The sequence below is a fragment of the Sus scrofa genome, chromosome 1 (genome assembly GCF_054392235.1).
Source record: "Sus scrofa isolate SSC_HxYL_T2T_F1_AM1 chromosome 1, Sscrofa_HxYL_maternal_Yorkshire_Landrace_v2.0, whole genome shotgun sequence".
NCBI lineage: Eukaryota > Metazoa > Chordata > Mammalia > Artiodactyla > Suidae > Sus > Sus scrofa.
Window position 1 is genome coordinate 56,190,700 of NC_139383.1, and position 19,786 is coordinate 56,210,485.

A 19,786-nucleotide genomic window follows, 5' to 3' on the forward strand; every position below is an offset into this window, starting at 1 on the left:
GGACAGTTGCTCTGTCCTCACTATGTGTCAAGATTAAAATCCTCAGCTTTGAGGATGTCCTAGTCTGGGCTGGAGGAAGAGCTCAGAGACCACCTTGCCAGTTGGAGAACCAAGAACTAGAACTCAATGATCCTGTTTTCCAGTTTTGTGATTATCTCATCAAGTCATAGTATTATGCTATGAGTTATAGAAGAGACAAGGATAAATAGGATATGTCCTTGCACTTCTGCAATTTGACAATCTGACTTAAGATATTTAAACAACTTTACTTTGATGAATTAAATCAGCAGCACTGATTTCTCTAGTAACAGAGAGGGTATTTTGGGGGGCATATCTCAAGGTAACATGGATAATATTATGGATTTAGAATTGTCCTAAATATTTTTCTGAATTAAAAAAAAAAGATCGGACTTCCAGTTACAAATGGCCGGATATCTCTCCATGGGCTTGATATTCTTACTATCCATCTGTTTCTCTTTCTCTCTGCACACACAGACATAAACACAGATGCACTTGAGCTACTGCTAAAGGTCACATACAAGAAGTTTGCAGTGAGAAAAGAAAAAGTAGGTAAAACACATGCATTTAGCTTTTTTAGCCTATAATTTTGAAGGCTCATTCTTTAAGGGAAGGCCTGGGCTCTGCTTAAAATCTAATAATTCCAGAGTATTTTACTCAGGATCTTCAATAAACCCTCTTTCTTTTCTGGTCAAGGCAGAGATTTTCTTTCTTTTTTATTTTTTTGTCTTTTTGCCTTTTCTGGGGATGCTCCCATGACATATGGAGGTTCCCAGGCTAGGGGTCCAATTGGAGTTGTAGCTGCCAGCCTACACCAGGGTCACAGCAACTCAGGATCCAAGCTGCATCTGCGAACTACATCACAGCTCACTGCAACGCCGGATCTCTAACCCACTGAGCAAGGCCAGGGATCGAGCCTACAACCTCATGGTTCCTAGTCGGATTCGTTAATCACTGAGCCACGACGGGAACTCCAAGGCAGAGATTTTCTTTACAGTAGTAACACTTTGCCTAAAGTCAGTCATACAAGGACTCACAGAAAAATCAGTCGCTAATGTACAAATTGCTCTTTTCTTATTACCGATGTTAATTGGCATTTGGTCTTCGTATGTGAAAACTGGGGACTTTGTATTTTCACACACAAATAATTAAGTTGAATATATAATAACTTGTCTGAGAGAAAATAAGTGAGTTTTGGTTTTTCATCATCATAGATGAAGTACAATAGCAGGAGGCTATAGGTCTAACCATTCTTACAAATTGAGGAAGGCCCAAATAAGATAATTCCTGATTTATAGCAGAGGCACTAAAGTTTACATAGGAAACAATGACTTGGTTTTCTCTTTTTAAAAATGCGGACCAGACAATGAAATGTGTTAGTATATGTAAAACACTTAAAACAATGTCCAACAGATAAGTGCTCAATAAACATGAGCTGTTATTATCATGAGAAAGTATTTTCAGAAGAATTATCTGGGCGTTCCCATCATGGCTCAGCAGTAACAAAGACGACTAGTAACCATGAGGACTCCGATTTGATCCCTGGCCTTGCTCAATGGGTTAAGGCTCCGGTGCTGCCATGAGCTGTGGTGTAGGTCGCAGATGCCGCTCAGATCCTGCATTGCTGTGGCTCTGGCCGGCAGCTGTAGCTCTGATTCAACCCCTAGCCTGGGAACTTCCATATGCCATGGGTGTGGCCCTAAAAAGACCAAAAAAAAAGTACGTATCTGTATACGAAATGAAAGATACTATGGAACACTGCACTTGAAGAAAGCTCACAGATTGCCTAATATTTTATATCACACCTTAACAATGACTTTATGATGTGAAACAACATTCTGACCATGTTTGGAAAAGACCGATTTAGTCTTTAGTTTCTAAGGACCAACATCATGTTTTCCATCACAGGATTAGAAACAGTACAAGAAATATAGTAAAAGCAAACAGTCAATAACACCAGGGGTGACATTATTCTTTCAAAAAGACAGGAGAGGAAAAGTACAACAACTGAAAGTCATCTTGCTAAGACACTTCTTGCTTTCTTTTTGTCACCCAGCATGTCCCCTTTGTGTTAACTAGAGGTCAAGTGTGCTGATTAAGGAACCCGTTTCTTTGACCCATATTCAGGCTTGGGACCATACAGGGAAAAAAAATCCAACCTGGGGAAATTTCAGTTACATTTGTTTTCAAGTGCATGTGTATTTTTCCTGCCATAGAACAGAATTATTAGATAAAAAACAATTAGGACTAATGGATTTGAGACAACACACAAACAGGACTGCATTCCTAGGGCTGACAGACATCTGACAGATTGGTAAATATCATTGTGCTGAAATACTGTCAACCAAAGCATTTGTGGAAAAGAAAATGCCATGCAATAATTCCATCCAACTAAAGAAATGCCTATTTAATGTCTGGGAGCTTCTAATTAACTTCAGGCAACTGAAGATATTTCTTGTTAGGGAGGAAGTGGGGGGTTTAGATAACTGCAGTCTGAACTAGTTGTTTAGAATAACTTTGACCTGCAGCAGTGGAAAGCCAACTTGGTATCAAATTCTCCTTTACCATCATCATTTCAGTCATGCCAGGTTCTTCACATCAAAGGCCAGGTTCTTCTCTTGGTTTTTCCCTTGGTTGCCCCAGGCCTTTTCTTTTTTTTTTTTTCTTTCCGTTAGAGGACATCTCTGCCTGTTATGTAGCCAACAAAGGCCCAATGAGAAGGAGCTGGAAAGAGAAGAGGAAGAGAAACGAGGGAAGCCAGGGCGTTTCAAAGCGTTTCAAAAGCTTTGGGAGTAGCCTTGCACACTATGAAGAGTTGAACAAGCACTGTGATCACATCTGTGTCACTGAGATCTGCACTGCCTTTAACCTCTACTGCCTTTTCAGACACAATGAACTCCACTTGGGTGCTTATTGATGGATTAAGCAAGGAGTCATGATTGCCCAAGCCCACAGTGTGAATAAAAATGAAACTTTCTGGGGATTTCTGCAATGCAAGGCAAGTTGAACTTGCAAGACCTCAACGAGTCATCCCACTCTAAGATTTTATGAGTCTTTTGTTGATTCCAGCCATTGGACAACATTCCTTGAACTGCTTTTCCTGTGTTGGGGGTCAGAAAATGACTTCTGGTCTTAGTTCAGCCATGAAGTGGCTGTGGCACCTTGGCAAACTTTTCTGCTTCCTCAGTGTAAAAAGAGGAGCTTCGATTAGGTTAGTATTCTTCCATTCTCACGTTCTGTGTGATTCTGTGTAAGTTTCACCATCCTTGCCTGATGGAGGGAGAGTCATAGAAACGGAGGCAACCTCATGTATGGTGCTCCAGGGCATTGATTCTATAGGTTGGATTGGACAAACCATAGGGAGTAGGTTCTCTCTTTGCTAAATGCACCTTGGTCCTTAACTCTTGGGACAACCTCACGAATCTCTTCCCAGTTTTAGAGCTTTGAGTGTCCCTGAATATATGCTGTAAACTCTTGTCCTCATGTTTTTACATGTGGTATTGTGCGCTCTGTGAGATTAACAAATAGGGGAGATATGTGCAGCGTATGGGTAGGAAGTGGTTTCCTTAGCAACGATTGCAGTAAGAAAAATACAGCTAAGGATGTGGGTTTCCCCCTACTTTCATTACCCCTAAATCTAGTCCCTACCCTATACTTAATCTTCCTTTTTTATTGTAAGATTATTACACTCATGCACTCCTATGTGAATCTATTATAATTTGGAAGTAAACCAAGATTCTGTATGTGTACATAGCACAGTGGTGTTTTCACTGCTGTTCGGGCTGCTATAGTTAAAGCACATGTGGGAGTTCCCTGGTGGCACAGTGGGTTAAGGATCCAGTGTTGTCACTGTTGTGGCTCAGGTCTGAACCCTGGCCAAGGAAATTCCACATTCTGTGTATCAAAAAAAAAAAAAAAAAGCACATGTGTATACCTGTTTAGAAATCTAAATAACTTATTATTATTATTTTTTGTCTTTTTATCTTTGGAGGGCCGCACTCTTGGCATATGGAGGTTCCCAGGCAAGGGGTCCAATTGGAGCTACAGCCACCGGCCTACACCAGAGCCACAGCAACACGGGATCCAAGCCGCATCTGCGACCTACGTCACGGCAATGTTGGATCTTAACCCACTGAGCAAGGCCAAGGATCGAACTCACGTTCTCATGGATGCTAGTTGGGTTTGCTAACCACTGAGCCATGACGGGAACTCCTAAATGACTTATAGAAGTTGTTGTCCTTTACCTTTGCTGGATTTCCATGCTCTTTGTGCCTATTTCTTCTTAATGTCATTTCAACATGCAAACACCCACAACTATAAAAACCATCATGTGTAAATGTTGAGGCAAATCAGATGTTTACTTAACGTCTTCAGGACAGGAAGAGGTTATAAGTCGTGTTGTCATTTTATAAAGTAATATTTAGTCCCTGGCTAGGCTGCTCTCTTTAATCTTTTTTAAGATAAGCCTCTGCAATATGATTTAATCATATGAGCCTCTTGAATTTTTTTCTTTTTTAAATTTTTAAATTACTTTTCCTGGCCGTGCCTGCAGCATGCAGAAATTCCTGGGCCAGGGATTGAACCCTAGACACAGCAGCAACAACAACAGATCCTTAACTGCTAGGTCACCAGGGGACTCCAGTTTCTTCTATTTTAACTTTTTAATTTGCTGTGATGGAGAAGAAACTTGCCTCAACTTGACAGAATTAGTCTATTAAGCCTCAATAAACACCCATAAACATAACTTCCTGGTATAACTCGGCATTGCTAAGCTTGGAACCTTCTGAAAATTAATTTAGTAGGAAACCAGAGGAGTTCTCAAGAACATTCTGGTTCAGGTTTGATTCTGGAGATGCAGATTTGGGCATCGTCTCTCCCATCCAGTTGCTCAGAGATGGGAGCACAGTAGACTGAGAAGGTGATATTTCTGCTTTATTCTAGGCAGTTGGCCCACTAATTTGAATTGATCCTTTTCTTGACGTCTCCCTTGTGAGCTGCACAGGAGACAGAAGTCATGAGACAATTTTAGTGTCATTTCATCCACCATTACTTTCTCTCCAGATGTTATTGCTAAGGAGCCACCCACGACCTTCTTCCTTTTAGAGGAGAAAGCTTCCTGCTGGCATCCCAGGCTGAAGGTGGGAAACACACTTGACCTCAATGGACCGTGTGTGTGTTTCTTTGGTCTGAGGAGCTGAGATGTGTATTCCCCTTCCTCATTTCTAGAGTGCTCTGTTTTTTTAAATAATGGCGAAACAATTGATGGCTACAAGGTGAAAAAAAGAAAAAGAAAAAGAAAGAAGTTGGAACCTAAACAGTGATGTTTCTGAGATTCTCATGTGGCACAGAAACGGATCAGGTAAAGTATCAATCCAGTCCCCAGCAGAAAACCATGTGAAGAGAGGCTTTCAACTGTGGCCATCAGGTACACCCAGAGTGGGGTTCCCTCATGAGAGGAGGCTGGGGTGGCAGAGGATGGTGTTCCTGGTGATGGGAGGCTGCGGTTGAACATAAGTGTGATCTTAAGACTGCCTGGTGGATTTGAGCCAATCCTTTTCTCCTGGAAATTACCCCCACTTGACCAAGTTTACTAATGTCTCTGAGTGCCTGTAAGGTCTATGGAGTTAGCAAACAAGCATTTCCAGTGAAGCCCCGAAATCTTCAGCATCCTATCATTTGTGAGGCCTTACTTAGATCACACATACTGTAATGTGCATTGGACAAAGACCCATCCCAAGAGTGTGAAAGAATAGAATCCACTGGTTTTTGTTCCTTCAGTTATTACGTGTTTCTACATTTTCAAAACGTGCTTATTCAAGCTCTTAAAGATATCAACAAATCTCATTTTTATAAAAAAGGGATTATTGGCCACGATTCTTCTTTGACTGTCTCCCATTTGAATTCTGGGCAGCCTCACAAACTAACAAGAGGTGTAGTTGTGCACAAATGAACTGGTAAAGACGCTTGGGGTGTGTGTTTTAAATAACAATGCAAATTTTAAAAAGCCTTTTAGGAAATCAGCAGCTTTTGCAGTCCACCTGCAAAACTGTTCACTTTACAATTTTTTCCTCCTGTTTAATGTGTTCCTCTCTTTCCTTGTTCCTCAACCCTTGGCATATAGTCTGATATGGAAATGCCTTCCCTATTTATTCTGTCTGGTGTTGTTTCCTCTGAGATTGGCAGGTAGTTCAAATTTCATTTCCTTCTATGCCTCAAGGAAAAACATTTGTCCCTAATTCCTACTTTTCCTATTTATATTTTCTTTCCCTGCCAAGGTACTTTTTCCTATAGTTCATCTTCCCTCTTTCTTGCATCTCCTTACAGTTTCTAGGTCAGATGTACTCTTCCCTAGTTATTTTCTTCTTTATCCCAGCTTCCCTCTACTTCACTGTCTAGTTGGTGGGAAAGATGAGTTATGCTGTGAAGTGGTAGATAGCTCAATTTCTGACACCAAGAATCCCTTTCCCTACCCATTTTCACTCTAAAAGGATTCAAAGAAAATGAGTCCAGATCAAAGATTGAGTATAAACTAACTATCTCTCAAAAGCAACAGGAGAAAATTTCCCCCAAATCTGCACCAACTGCTAGTTCCTTTCTGTCTTGCATATTTGCACTGGGAAGGAAGCGTTTAGGTCTGTATTTGGCGGGCAAAAGAACAAGAAGGGCTTCTGTCCCCATCACCCCACTGAAAGGGCTCTGGTCGGGTTGCCTGTGACCTCCATACTGCCAAATTCAGTGGTCACTTCTGTGTCCTTACCTCTCCCCGGCGCAGCCTCACTCATCTTCTCCTGCTGTCCTTCCCCATGCTGGCCACTTCTGTGCAATCTTCCTGGCTGACCCTTCTCTACTTCAAATGTCCATGCCTCAGAGTCTGGCCCAGTTCTTCTCTCTTCATTCAACCTCTTTCCTTGGGAATCTCTCTCTCCTCTCTCTCTCTCTTTTTTTTTTTTTTTTTGCTTTTTAGGACTGCACCCACAGCATGTGGAGGTTCCAATGCTAGGGGGTGAACTGGAGCTATAACTGCCATCCTACACCACAGCCACAGCAACATCAGATCGAGCTGTGTCTGCCACCTACATACACCACAGCTCAGGGCAACGCCAGATTCTTAACTCACTGATTGAGGCCAGGGGTCAAATCTGCAACCTCATGTTACTAGTCAGATTTGTTTCCACTAAGCCAAGATGGGAACTCCTGGGAATCTCATTTTTAAATATCATTTGTATCCTGAAGACTTCTAAGTGTAAATCACCAGTCCCAATCTCTCTCCCAAACTCCAGACTTGAAGAGATCTGGTTGTGCCGACATCGCTGAAGCTTTCCTCTTGATATCTCCAAGAGGTTATCGGATATCTCCTCTTGAAGAGGCATCTCACCTTGAACCATGACCAACCCAAACAGCATTCTTTACTCCCACTGTCCCTCACCTCCCTAACATGCTTTTCTCTCATCCTTTCCAATTCCGGCAAGTGGCATCTCCCTCCACCAGTTGCTCAGTCTGAAGTCATACCCCAACCCCACCTCTCACCCACCACCATTTAGCTCTACCTTCAGAGTACATGGGGAATCCATTCACTTTTCACACCTTCACTGCTGCTACCCTTGTCCACGCTACTCTCTTTTATTGGATGCATGACTCCGTCATTTCCAAAGAGGTTTCCCTGTTTCTGCTCCTGTCCTTATTGTGGGACTTTGTTCACATAGCAGCCAGAATAATTTTCAAAACTGTAAGTCGAATTGCATCATATCCCTTCTTAACCACCCCCCTGGAGGTCCCCTATGCCTATTCTACCCAGAAAATACTCTTCTTCTTTGCATTGTCTAGTACTTTTATTTCCACCGTAGCCTAGACCTGTAGAAAAGGTTCAGCCTCGCTGCTGTCTTGTTCCTTTCTCATAAACAACATGAACAAGAATATTTATAGATCTGAAAATCCTTTAAAGTATTTATTTCTGTGCAGGTAGAAAACTTCCTAAGTAACTCCCTCTTTTTGGAAGCATGGAGGGTGGGAACTTCAGGGACCAGTGGTGTTGTTTGCTCCTATTATCTGATCAAGGATACTGGAGAGAGTTGAGAAAAATAGTGGGAATTTGGAGAGATGGAGATGAAGAATATAATGAGAAAGTAAAACATGGCACAGGGGTTAAAAATGGGCACAATGAATAAATTCTTTCTTTTATAATTCGTATTGTAGTAGAATTTTATAAATTGAGTTGCTGCAGAAAAAGGAGTAATAAAATGATATTAATTAGTATCATACTAGTAATTATACTATTTGTCCCTGAATTTATATAATCTTTCTGCAAAAAGCTAAAAATGGTTTCAAAAGCGCTAATAATATTATATTATTGGGCAATGTGTCTATAATAGACATTAATTATATGGTATTAAACCAATCCACAGAGCTTTCTAAAGGTATAATAGGCTAATAAAACACCAGAAACCTAATTGCTACTCTAAGAATTTAGAATTAAAATTAGCTTAATGATAGGAAAAATTTTAATAGGAAAAAATATCTGCAGAACATTTGCTCTGATATAGTTTTTCACTGTAAAGAATATTAAAAATATCAATAAAAGCAAAATAAGTATCCAGACCTTATTACACAAATATCGCTGTTAAATTTCTTCTTTTTCTAAGCTATCTTATTGTGTGGTTTTCAGAGCCTTTTATAAGTCAGCCACTAGAGAGCAAACTTCTTCTTTTTATCAGTCTGCAGTATTATTAAAAAAAAAAAAATACATACCACGTGTATATACCGGCACTCTTAGAATAGCCTATTATCTCAGACTGTAAAATCTGATAATATAGCTTCCGAATGCCTGGGGCAGTGGGCGTGGGGGATGGAAGTGGGGAATTTTAAGGCCTTTATATTAAAAACATAAGAAAGAACAAGATAAGATGTTGTAATGTTGAACTACCTTCCTGGAGTGAAAATGAACCCTTCTGCTAATGGAGCTTAAAGTCTTAGGTTTCATCCCCTGTAATAAAATACGATAGGCATTGTTTGGTCTGACAGGCATCCTGGGTCTTTTATTCCAGGCGAGGGTAATAGAAATGATACTGGAGCTCAAAGAAATGATACTGTTTCCAGGTAGAAATGTGGATAAATTACATTGTCAGTTACATTACAGCCTTTCACTCCAGAGGCCTGAGTCAGGCAAAGAAAGCTGCCAGTGGAGGAACTTTCTCATCTTTGCACAAATTCCCACTATTGACATTCCTTCCAAAGGTCAGTATGAGCCCCAAAGATCAATACACAGGCAGATCAATCTGCTAAAGGGTGCCAGAGAACAGATGAGGGAACGTAGGAACACTGGGGACTCTCCCCCAACTTACCAGGCCCCAGAAGTTATTTCCCAGGCAGCGTTTTGACCAAGATTGACAGAAAAAGTGAGTAAAGCTGCTTTCTCTTCTGTGTTCTGTTAACAGGACCCTAGGAACTCACCGCTGAATAGTCATTGGAATCAAATTTCATCATTCTCATCTGGGCTTTGGGATATTTGAGGATTTACCACCTAGAATTTGGACTTTTGGGGTATTTTTACAAAATAACGATAGTTAGATTATACCAGCTATCGAAGAAGGGAGATTTCAAAACCTTCCAAGGAAACACTTTCGGGGGTTTATAGGCTATTCCTCTTAGGCAATATATATTTTCTGTCGAATTGACTCAAGTGAAAGTGTCAATATTTGAACAATTTGGCCTATAAAATGGCAATTTTGCAGGCTTTGGCCTAACACATGATACTACAGGGTCTTCTGTGGAGAGACCTCCATCCCCAGCTCAGGTTTCCATCAGCCATCGTTACACACCTACCACGCTCTCAGTGCTGTCCCCGCGCAGCTCTGGGAACAGGAGCAGGAGCAGGGACCACTTCCCTTCAGGGCACTGTGGTGAGTGCTCTCAGACATTAAGGACCAGCAGACCAGTCCTGCCTTTGCAGCGCTTGCATCCTAGTGTGAGGAGTGGACAGGATTGCTCACTCTAAGGAGGATGAGGCCGTGCTATGTTCTCTAGAGTTGAACAGCTGTGGGACCAGGAAAGGGGGCTGAGATTCGGTCCTGACTGGGGGATTCCTGGAGTCTTCACGGAGGAAGGGACACTCCTGTTTGGGAGCTGATGCTTACCTGGGAGAGGTGATGATTTAACTGGGACTTGAAGAATGCTTAAGCTTGTTCTTACAATTTCTGTCAGAAAGCTGCAGCCAAAATTGTTAGTATCCCCAGGTGGCAGTGGTCCTTCTAGAACCACACGAAACTTGGCACAGTGTGGAGGCACCCTCCCAAGCCCCTGAGCCACTGCGATGTAGTGGCTGGGAACACTGACCCTGGAGCCAGACTGCCCTTATGGAATGTCTGTGTGACCTCGAGTAGTTTATTCAGCTTCTCTGTGCCTCAATGTCCTCACCTGTAAAATGTGGGTAAGTGATAGGACCTATTTTCGGTCTCCTCTGGAATTCTGACAGGGCTGGACATTTCCACAGGTTTATGGGTAACCTAACAAAACTCTTTTCACAGACTCACTAAGGGAGCCCCAAGGAAAGAACTTCGGTGAGCAAGACTTGAGGAAGAGGGCGTTAGGTATGTGTGTGTGTAAACTTTAGGTTTACAAGCAAATAAATGAAATCTCGAAAGGACTGTTTTGACTTCCATCTAAAACCCCAGGGCCCTGGTGGAATGCCTCTTGTAGCGGGTAACTCAGGGCAGCTTTGGTGGACTGACTGTTCCAGGGGCCAAAGGCCAGTGTTGTCACCTCCGAGGCCCCAGGGCTTCTGCTGGGTGGCAGAGGCCACTGGCAGATCCTTACACAGTGGAAGCAGCTCCCTTGTCTGATACTACCTGGCATTGTTCTTGGACATATTCGAGATAGCCCCTAGGAATGTCCAGAAATTTGGTGGTGGGGTAGTGTGGATGGGGTGGGGTAGGGTGGGTCGGCGAGTTTGGAGTTGGGGGAGATGGGAGCCCTTTGCAAGGAGAAGGGTCCTATAATAGGAGGCAAAGTGAAAGTCTGAGAAAGGAAGGGTCTGACCTGATGCCCCATTTGCATCTTTCAGGCCGCTGTGGTCCAGGACACGTCAGTTACATGTGAATCCCTTCTGGCAATTCAGCAATAGCCATTGTAACTTTCAGGTCAGAAAAGTTTTTTTTTTTTTTTTTTTTTTTGTCTTTTTGCCATTTCTAGGACCGCTCCCTCGGCATATGGAGGTTCCCAGGCTAAGGGTCAAATCGGAGCTGTAACTGCTGGCCTAAACCAGAGCCATAGCAATGCAGGATCCGAGCCACGTCTGCAACCTACACCGCAGTTCATGGCAACGCCGGATCCGTAACCCACTGAGCCAGGCCAGGGATTGAACCTGCAACCTCATAGTTTCTAGTCGGATTTTTAACCACTGAGCCATGACGGGAACTCCAGGTCAGAAAAGTTTTTAAAAAGTTCTGCCCATGCCTAAGAAAATAATATATCTTGTGAGTAGTTAAAATTAGATTAAAATTACCCTTAGCTTATCATGCAGTGATAACTACTTTTGATGTAAATGTATTTTGATGTATTTCCATGTAGATTTTACCCTGACAAAAGACATGTATATTTGGAATTTGCTAAATTCGGTAAATGTATTTAAATACTTATATATCAATATAAAAATTTTACCATTTTTTATCCCCCTTTTTTCACTTAAAGTTATATGTTGAATATGTTCCTACATTAACTATTATTGAAAATATTGTTTGGAGTTCCTGTTGTGGCTTAGTGGAAATGAATCCAACTAGGAACCACGAGGTTGCAGGTTCGATCCCTGGCCTTGCTCATTGGTTTAAGGGTCCGGCGTTGCCGTGAACTGCGGTGTAGGTGGCAGATGCGGCTTGGATCTGGTGTTGCTGTGGCCCTAGCATAGGCTGGCAGCTACAGCTCCGATTCGACCCCTAGCCTGGGGACCTCCATGTGCCCTGGGAGCAGCCCTGAAAAAAAGCAAAAAAAAAAAAAAAAAAAAAAAAAGAAAGAAAAGAAAACAAACATTATTTAATATGTACTTCCTTATATAGGTTGCCGTTAATTTTTAAAGTCATTTTTATTTTTTTATTTATTTATTTTTAGTTTTTATCTTTTGAGGGCTATACTTGTGGCATATGGAGGTTCCCAGGCTAGGGGTCAAATCTAAGCTGTAGCCACCAGCCTGCACCACAGCCACAGCAACGCAGGATCCGAGCTGAATCAGTGACCTACACCACAGCTCATTGCAGCACAGATCCTTAACACACTGAGCAAGATCAGGGATCAAACCTGTGTCCTCGTGGATACCAGTCAGATTTGTTTCCACTGAGTCACAAGTTTCAAATATTCTACAAAATGGAACAGTGCTAAATGGCATAAGAAAAAACAATCCCTTCTCTACTCACCTTTATGCTGTGTCTCAAGAGGAACCACTTTCAGTACTTATATATCAGCTTCCTTTGATATTTACTTGCATATTTAAAACCCATGTTAATATCCTATTATTTCTCCATTTGCCAAATTTAGTACATATGGTGAAGACTTATATTCACCCTCTTTCTTAAATCTTCCTGATGTAATTTCATTTTAATTTTTAACTAAGTACACATTCAGTGTTTTCACATCTAGTATGTGAATATTGTTCACTACAAGATGTAAGTAATATGCTGTGATTATGCTTTTTTCTTACATTTTTTTCTTGGAGTTAACAATTGCCATTTTTATTTGCTTAAATTTCTTTGACATATGATAAGCCTTCCTACCTTCTAAGAACTCTGTGAAATGGCTCTCTATACAATTTTCCACATGATCAAACTTGTCATATAATTTATCAGTTCTATTTTATCCTGTAAAATTCCTTCCAAAGCCCTTTGACCTCTTGCTTCATTCTGGACTGGTTCTCCCTAGGGCAGCAGCCTCTAGATTTTTTAAAGGATGGACTTATCAATTTTCAAAAAAATACCTTCCTCTAATAGTTGTATATTTATTTGTTGATAAAATGTTTTTCTGAAATAGCATGTGCATAATGAAACAAACACCAGCAGAAATTTTAAAAGACAAAAATGAAAATAAATGAAAAGAAGACACTATTTCCTTCTTGTGCTCCCAACGATGGTCTTTTGTCCACTGGGAAGGAACACCTCTGCTCTAGGCTTACTCACAATGATTGTCCTAGAACTTTCCTTTGCCATCATCCTAGGAACTCCTTTTGGCTCCGTTTTGTCTTGTACTTTGTTTCTTGGGTTCCATGTTTCTTCCTTCTGAGTTCTTTCTCTCTCTTGTTTAGATACAGCACATTCTCTGGTAGCTTCCTGAGAAGGAGAACAAGGGAGATTAGATTAATTTCCTGAGATTTTGCTTGGCGTTACCAAGGCAGTCTTTAAAAAGTACACTTTTTCTTTTCTTTTCTTCTTCTGTGTTTGTAAGTACATTTATGAGTTTACAGACGGATGTATTTCTTCTTCTTTTAGAGTTTTAGAAAAAAGATCAGGAATCACACAACAGGACTGCAAATAAGATCCTTAAAGGAGGGCTTGTTTCTCAAATCTAGAGAAAGCTAGGCCTTTTTCTTTTCAAGCTAGTTCTTTTCAAATGAAGCAAGTTGAGAGGGGAGAAGAAAAAGTCTTTTGCTGAGATTTCATCTGAAATATATGATAACTCTAAATGCCCCAATATCCAGTAAACTTCTGTATAGTACAGAACAGATCAATTTGCCCAAGCAAATGACGAATGCTTAATTTACTGTTTTGGCAGAATCACTGCTCCTGGACCCTAAATTTCCACTTAATCTGAAATCGAAAGTGTCTTTCCAAAAAAGGGAAGGAGGAAACAGAAGACTCTTCTCACTTCCTTAATGCCTGATGATGAATTGTTTTCAAATATCCCCATGTACCTGACCTTCAGCAGGAAATAATGGTACCTCGGATTGCTCAGCGTAGAGCAAAGAAGGGTCACACAACTGGGTGTCCCAGATAAAAGTCCAATTAGTCTCAAAATAGTTGCTCACAGAGTAAAGAGAGGAAGCTGAGAAGGCACAGGCTGTAGCTCCCAAGTGCATCTTCCTTCCCTGTGATTAATTGCATTAACCAAACAGTGTTAATTCAGCCCAGGAGGAAGGTCAGGAGTTCCGTTCCCTTCTGTCTCCCCACCACTCTCTGAATGTCTACCCATTGATTCTTGTCAACAACCAGGTGGTTTGCTTTTTTAGCGGGATGATAAACAGAAGCACTGGTGAGAATTTCAAGGAAAAGCAGTCTTAGCAGCAGCTGGCAGCCAGCCAACATAGAGTTCTCTGGAGAACTGAAGACATTTTTATCCCCATCTATAGGTCTGGGGATTTGAAACAGTGTGATCATTCTGGGAAGACAAGTACAGGTTTATAAAATGCCATCTTTCGTAATAGTGCCGTATTATGTTTTTAACAGCTGGCTGATGGTTGCTTTATTCACCTTTCTGTGCACAATTTATCTGCATAGACCAGACTCAGCTGTGGATTATTTCCTATTGTGTCTACAATGATAAGACTAGTTACTTCTTGTGTTCAACCCTGGTGGGGAATTAGGTGGCCATCCCTCTGCCTCTTTGGTTTCACTCTCCTTAATTCCCAGGCATTTACTATCATCCAAATTGTGTTTGATTAGCATAAGCTAGATTTCCCACAAGAATTTCCTAATACATCTCTTCTGCAACGCAGTCCCACTTGGACACAGTAAGCCCCTCTTGTTCATCCGTATGTCATTCAAATAGATACCAAAGAGAGATGCATGAGCTCATGGGCACTTGGTGACGACAAAGGAGTGAGGTTACGGAAGGCAGCTCAGAAACCAAGGCAGCAACAGTCAAGATAAAGGCAGGAGAGGCAACAGAGCCTTCCCGACTGCTGTCCTCACGATCCAAGCTGTCAGCCCTCTGTTTAGGGACAAAAACTGATAACAAGGGAGTTGTGGTTCTTTTTTTAAAAGAAAAAATTCTCTGTAAAATGTGATCACATAAAAGAAGACTTTACTGCAGCATCAAAGAGAATCTCTTGCCTATCCAAGGACAGGAAGTGCAGAGGGACGGCAATTCTCTTTCAAGAGCTGCATGGCCTTTTCCTCTCATGTTGTCTCTTTGTGTGTATTGTGGTTTTTGCTTGAGAGCTGCATGTTTTTCTGAAACGTGATCTGTGGGGATCCTTTGAGACCCAGGTTGAAGTTGGGTCTACCAACCCCAGCACTCTAGGAATTGTCCTCTTTGCTTGAAGCTTTTCAGACTACACATCTGGCATGACTCTGGATGCAAGTCACGTGAGGACTGGCTTATGGCTTTGACTGTTCAGGGGAGATTGCTTCACCATCCACTCAGCACCAAGTCCAGAGAGACATGATCCTTGCTGCCACTTTCTGTGAACAGGGCTTTTTTTCTCCTCACTCATCTGTATAGCCACTGAAGGTATAGCCCTCTGGGGCTCCAACTTGAGGTGAGGTGTCTTCAGTCAGATTGCCCCCATCTGTGCAACTCTTGCTGCAGAAGCCCAAAGGCTCCATGGTTTGGCAGAAACTTTCAGGGTGAAAACCAGCTTCGATATTCACTTACTGAGCAGAATCCTTGCTCTGACTGCATTTCAATGATCTATAGAAAACTTTATTTCAAGTTAGCTCATTTAAAATAATTTTAAAAATATTTAGTTGTCTCAGAGAATTTTTTTTTTTTTTTGAAGATCAGGAGTCAATCTCACAGTGTCTCTACTCTTCTGTGAATATTTCTTTGTTTTCCCTTTTCTGTTAGGCCAACTCATTCTGTTTATTCAAATTTTTAGTTTTCCAGAATTCCAGCTCGTTGTGGTTTGGATAACTAAGGCTTCTTTAGTTCTGATACTACTTCAGTTTCTTCCCTCAATGCTCCTTGCCCTGTCACTCCAATTCCCAAGTGAAAATTAAGAAAGGAAACTCATTTTCACGTTAAGCCATTCAGGTTCATAGGTGACTGGTCTCTGCTGTTGGGTCAGAGTCCACCTCTGATTTTTGTCAGGTGTGGACAGTGTGTGTGTGTGTGTGTATTTCAGGGGTCTTACAAAACATGACCACTTTTCCTTAACACAGTTTTGGGGCAGATGATTTCCACAGAAGATGATATGGGAAGGAACCATAAAGCATTTTTAGTACAAAACCTCTAAGGACAATACTCCCTCCTCTCCTGCCTTAAAAACAAACAAACAAACAAACAAACAATTGGCTGGGTCCAAGGCAGAGGAGGTTTCTACAAAATCCTTTCTTAATGTGAGATGAGTGGTTCTTGCAAGGTGATGGCATGATAGCCAAAGCGTTAGACTTTGTATCAGTGTCATGGCCTTTAAACCCAGCTCTCTGTTGACACCCTTTGAGAGACCATGAAATTATTGCTGATGTGAAAACAAAAATAGACTCACCAAAAGCAGTTGAGGAACTAAATGAGCAACTTTTATCAAGCAGTCTTTTCAAAGCATTAACAAATGTTCAAGAGCTAATTTAAGATGCTTTTTGTATTTCGACACTAGTACAATAATGAAGTAAAATTCGGTAGAGCATTGACCCCATCTCTCCCTCCAGCCACTGTCACTTTATAGCTAAATTTGAAAGCATTGTCTTTAGGCACTGCCTCCACTTTCCACCTCCTATTTCTCCTCAAATCACTCTAATTTGCACCACAATCCTTAGCACAGCTCAGCAACTTCATGGGAACAGGATTTGTCTTTTGTTTCACTACTGTTTCTCCAGTGGGAACAATAGTGCCTAACACATAATAGGCTCTTAATAGGTATTTGTTTAACCTATTTAAATGAAGACATTTATGCAAAGTTTTCAATAAGATTAGGAAACTCTTTTTTTTTTTTTTTTTTTTTTTTTACCTTTTCTAGGGCTGCTTTCCACGGCATATGGAGGTTCCCAGGCTAGGGGTCTAATTGGAGCTGTAGACCTCAGCCTACAGCAGCATCGCGGGATCCGAGCTGCACCTGCAACCTACACCACAGCTCACAGATCCTTAATCCACGGAGCAAGGCCAGGGATCGAACCCGCAACCTCATGGTTCTTAGTCGGATTCGTTAACCACTGCGCCATGACGGGAACTCCCAGGAAACTCTTTAATAAAAGCCTAAATTAGAAGAAAGGATAGAAAATCATTTCATAAGATCTCAGCTATTACAATACACAGAAAAAAGACTGGAAGGAAAGGTTAACAGTGATTCTCTGGAGTGGGATTATAAAGGCTGACTACTTTCTTTTTTGTCTGTTCTTTTCCCTATTCTGCTGATTTAATAATTATAGTTTATCTCAATAAACAAAAATGAAATCCGAGCAACAACATAAAGGACATGGCTTAGTATCTCAATGTGCCATACCTTCAGCCTCAAATTGCAACTGTTATTGTATTTATTGAAGATAATGTACTGGGTAAGATCCCATTTGATAAGTACAGATAATTGTTCAGATGATAATGGATTTGTTGTTACCTATCACTGTAATTGTCTCATCTTCTAACCAGATAACAACCACTTTACTGTGAGACAATTGCTGCAACAACAAATGTTTATTTATTGAGTAGTAACATACATTACCTATTTAACCATCACACTAATCCTCTAAGGGAAGTATAATTTATTCCCAATTTTCAGATGAGGACACTGAGGTGTAGAGTATGTATGGAACTTGCACACGATCGCACAGCTAGTGAGTGGTCCAGATCTAGTTCTTAACCTGTGCTCTTGGGATCACGGCTTTTATTAGCATCCTCCAGAATAGTTTATCCTATGGGCAGAAGCATGATGCCAAATGCAGTCTACAAACTCCACCCAGAAACCTACCACTGCAGGAATGTTCAGGCAACTGCACACACTGCTGTAGGTGTGTTATTTTCCCTTTGTGGTTGGAAGAAGTGACAAAAGAGTTCATGGTTGGCTTGGATTGGGCTGGGTATTAGGCTACAATGAGAAGCACTTAGTGCAATTGATTTGAAGTGTTGTCATTGCTGAGGAATGTATAAAACCAAAAATATGCTTTAAAAAATCTGCCCTGCACACAGATAAATGGAAGCCACATGTGCTGAACTGGGCCAGGACACCACATGTGGGCTGCTGGGAGGTCCAGATGTGTGGGAGGACGGGTAGCGTTGCAGCAGCCGTGACCCTTTGCCTCAACAGTCTCTGGACATGCATTAAAAAGGAATAGAAACTTCTTCTTCTTTTTTTTTCTTCCTACTGGGGAAATTAAAGGCACATGGTAGAAAAAAAAAGTACAGAAGAAAATACAATGAAACATCACCCCCCCACCCACAACCCTCATTTCTTCTCCCCAGAAGCAAGCATTGTTAAAAATTTAAGTGTTCTTCCAGAAGTATTTTATTCATTAAAGTATGTATTCAGTATTTGTGTATATGCTGTTTGAAATGCACACTCATGTTATCAAATTACACCCACCTCCCATTTCTCCTCTCAATACATCTTGGCAGAGCTACCATGTACTGTTAGGCACAAGGCACTTGGCCAAGAGGAGAGTGGGGCTGAAATTCAATAAACCGTGCTCTCTGGTAGGAGGCTGGGGCTGCCTGGAAGAGGAGCCCTTTCCTTAATTGGCACACGTGTACCATTCTGGGCTCTGGAGTTTGTCTAGATTCACACAGTCACATCTACTTCACTCTTTTTCACTATTGCAGAGAATTTTGTCTTGGGGATGAATAGTAACTAGGTTCCTATTGGTGGACATTTGGGTTCTTCCTAATCCTATGCTCTTAGAAAAAAATGCTGAAACCGAGTTCCTTGTCTAAACATTTTGGTGCACCTGTGTGAACATATCTGAGGATCAAATTTGGGTATACCATTTTTGAGATTCTGAAACATTTGGTTTCAAAGAGACAAAATACATTGATTTTAAAAGACCTCAACTCCAGAGGAATCTCTTCTTTAATTTTTGTAAACAATATTTCAAATTCTCATCTATCATCAGCCTTGATAATTGACTTCCAGCTGCCACAGGAAGTGTTTGCTTTCTGCTCTTGGGCCTTAATCATCCACAGCAGGTGCCTTTCGCTCTTGAACCTACCCTCACCTCCTCCAGAATTGTTCTTACCACTCCCCAGAGTTGTCTCTGTCAGCAGGGTCTGCGGTCTCCAGCAATGCTCTTTCTTGTTCTTGGGGAGGTTCTTATTCCCTGAAGTTCAGAAGAATCATAAATTTTTACCTGATTTCCATGGGAGGGTGTGGTTCTTTCTCACACTTCTGAAGGCCCTGGTTTCCTGCTGCTAAATATCAATACATCTTTTGACTCTTCAAAGTATATACAGTATAAGGCTGAAGTGAAGAAATTTACGTGGAAGAATTATTGTTCTTAGAGGCAGGGTGGTGTAGTAAACAGAGCCAGACCTTTAACATCATTTTAAAAACCTTTCAAATGGGAAATAGAATCCCAGCTCTGCCGTGATTGACAATGGATGTGTGTAAGGCCTTTGGCATGTAGCTAGAATCAGTGACTGGAGTTGTTACCAAACGCAAGATCATTGCTCATGCACAGCGAGACCAGATTAAAGTGTTGGAGTTTGGAGCAGAGAAGGGTTTATGGCAGGGCCAAGCAAGAAGATGGGTAGTTCATTCCCCCTGCTAGACCCTGAACTTCCCAAAAGGTTTCAGCAAAACTTTATTTATTTATTTATCATTTATTTATATATTTTTTCTACTGTACAGTATGGTGACCCAGTTACACATACATGTATACATTCTTTTTTCTCACATTACGTGTTCCATCATGAGTGATTAGACAGAGTTCCC

General features: G+C 41.3%; 1 protein-coding gene across 14 annotated transcripts in view; it reads left to right on the forward strand.

Moving 5' to 3' along the window:
* The window catches only part of SPACA1 (sperm acrosome associated 1), a 302,933-nt gene that overhangs the window by 83,393 nt on the left and 199,754 nt on the right, over positions 1 to 19,786 (forward strand). For 6 of the 14 annotated variants that reach the window (XM_084966901.1, XM_084966793.1, XM_084966844.1 and 3 more), the window contains exons 1-3: positions 9,296 to 9,410; positions 10,539 to 10,601; positions 11,075 to 11,150. The exons of 1 other annotated variant lie outside the window; for it this stretch is intronic. The gene's annotated coding sequence lies outside the window, so the exon portion shown is untranslated. Of the gene's footprint in view, positions 1 to 9,295; positions 9,411 to 10,538; positions 10,602 to 11,074; positions 11,151 to 19,786 lie in introns of those variants that run through there. 7 more of the 14 variants (XM_084966985.1, XM_084967265.1, XM_084967106.1 and 4 more) reach the window with 3 other exon arrangements.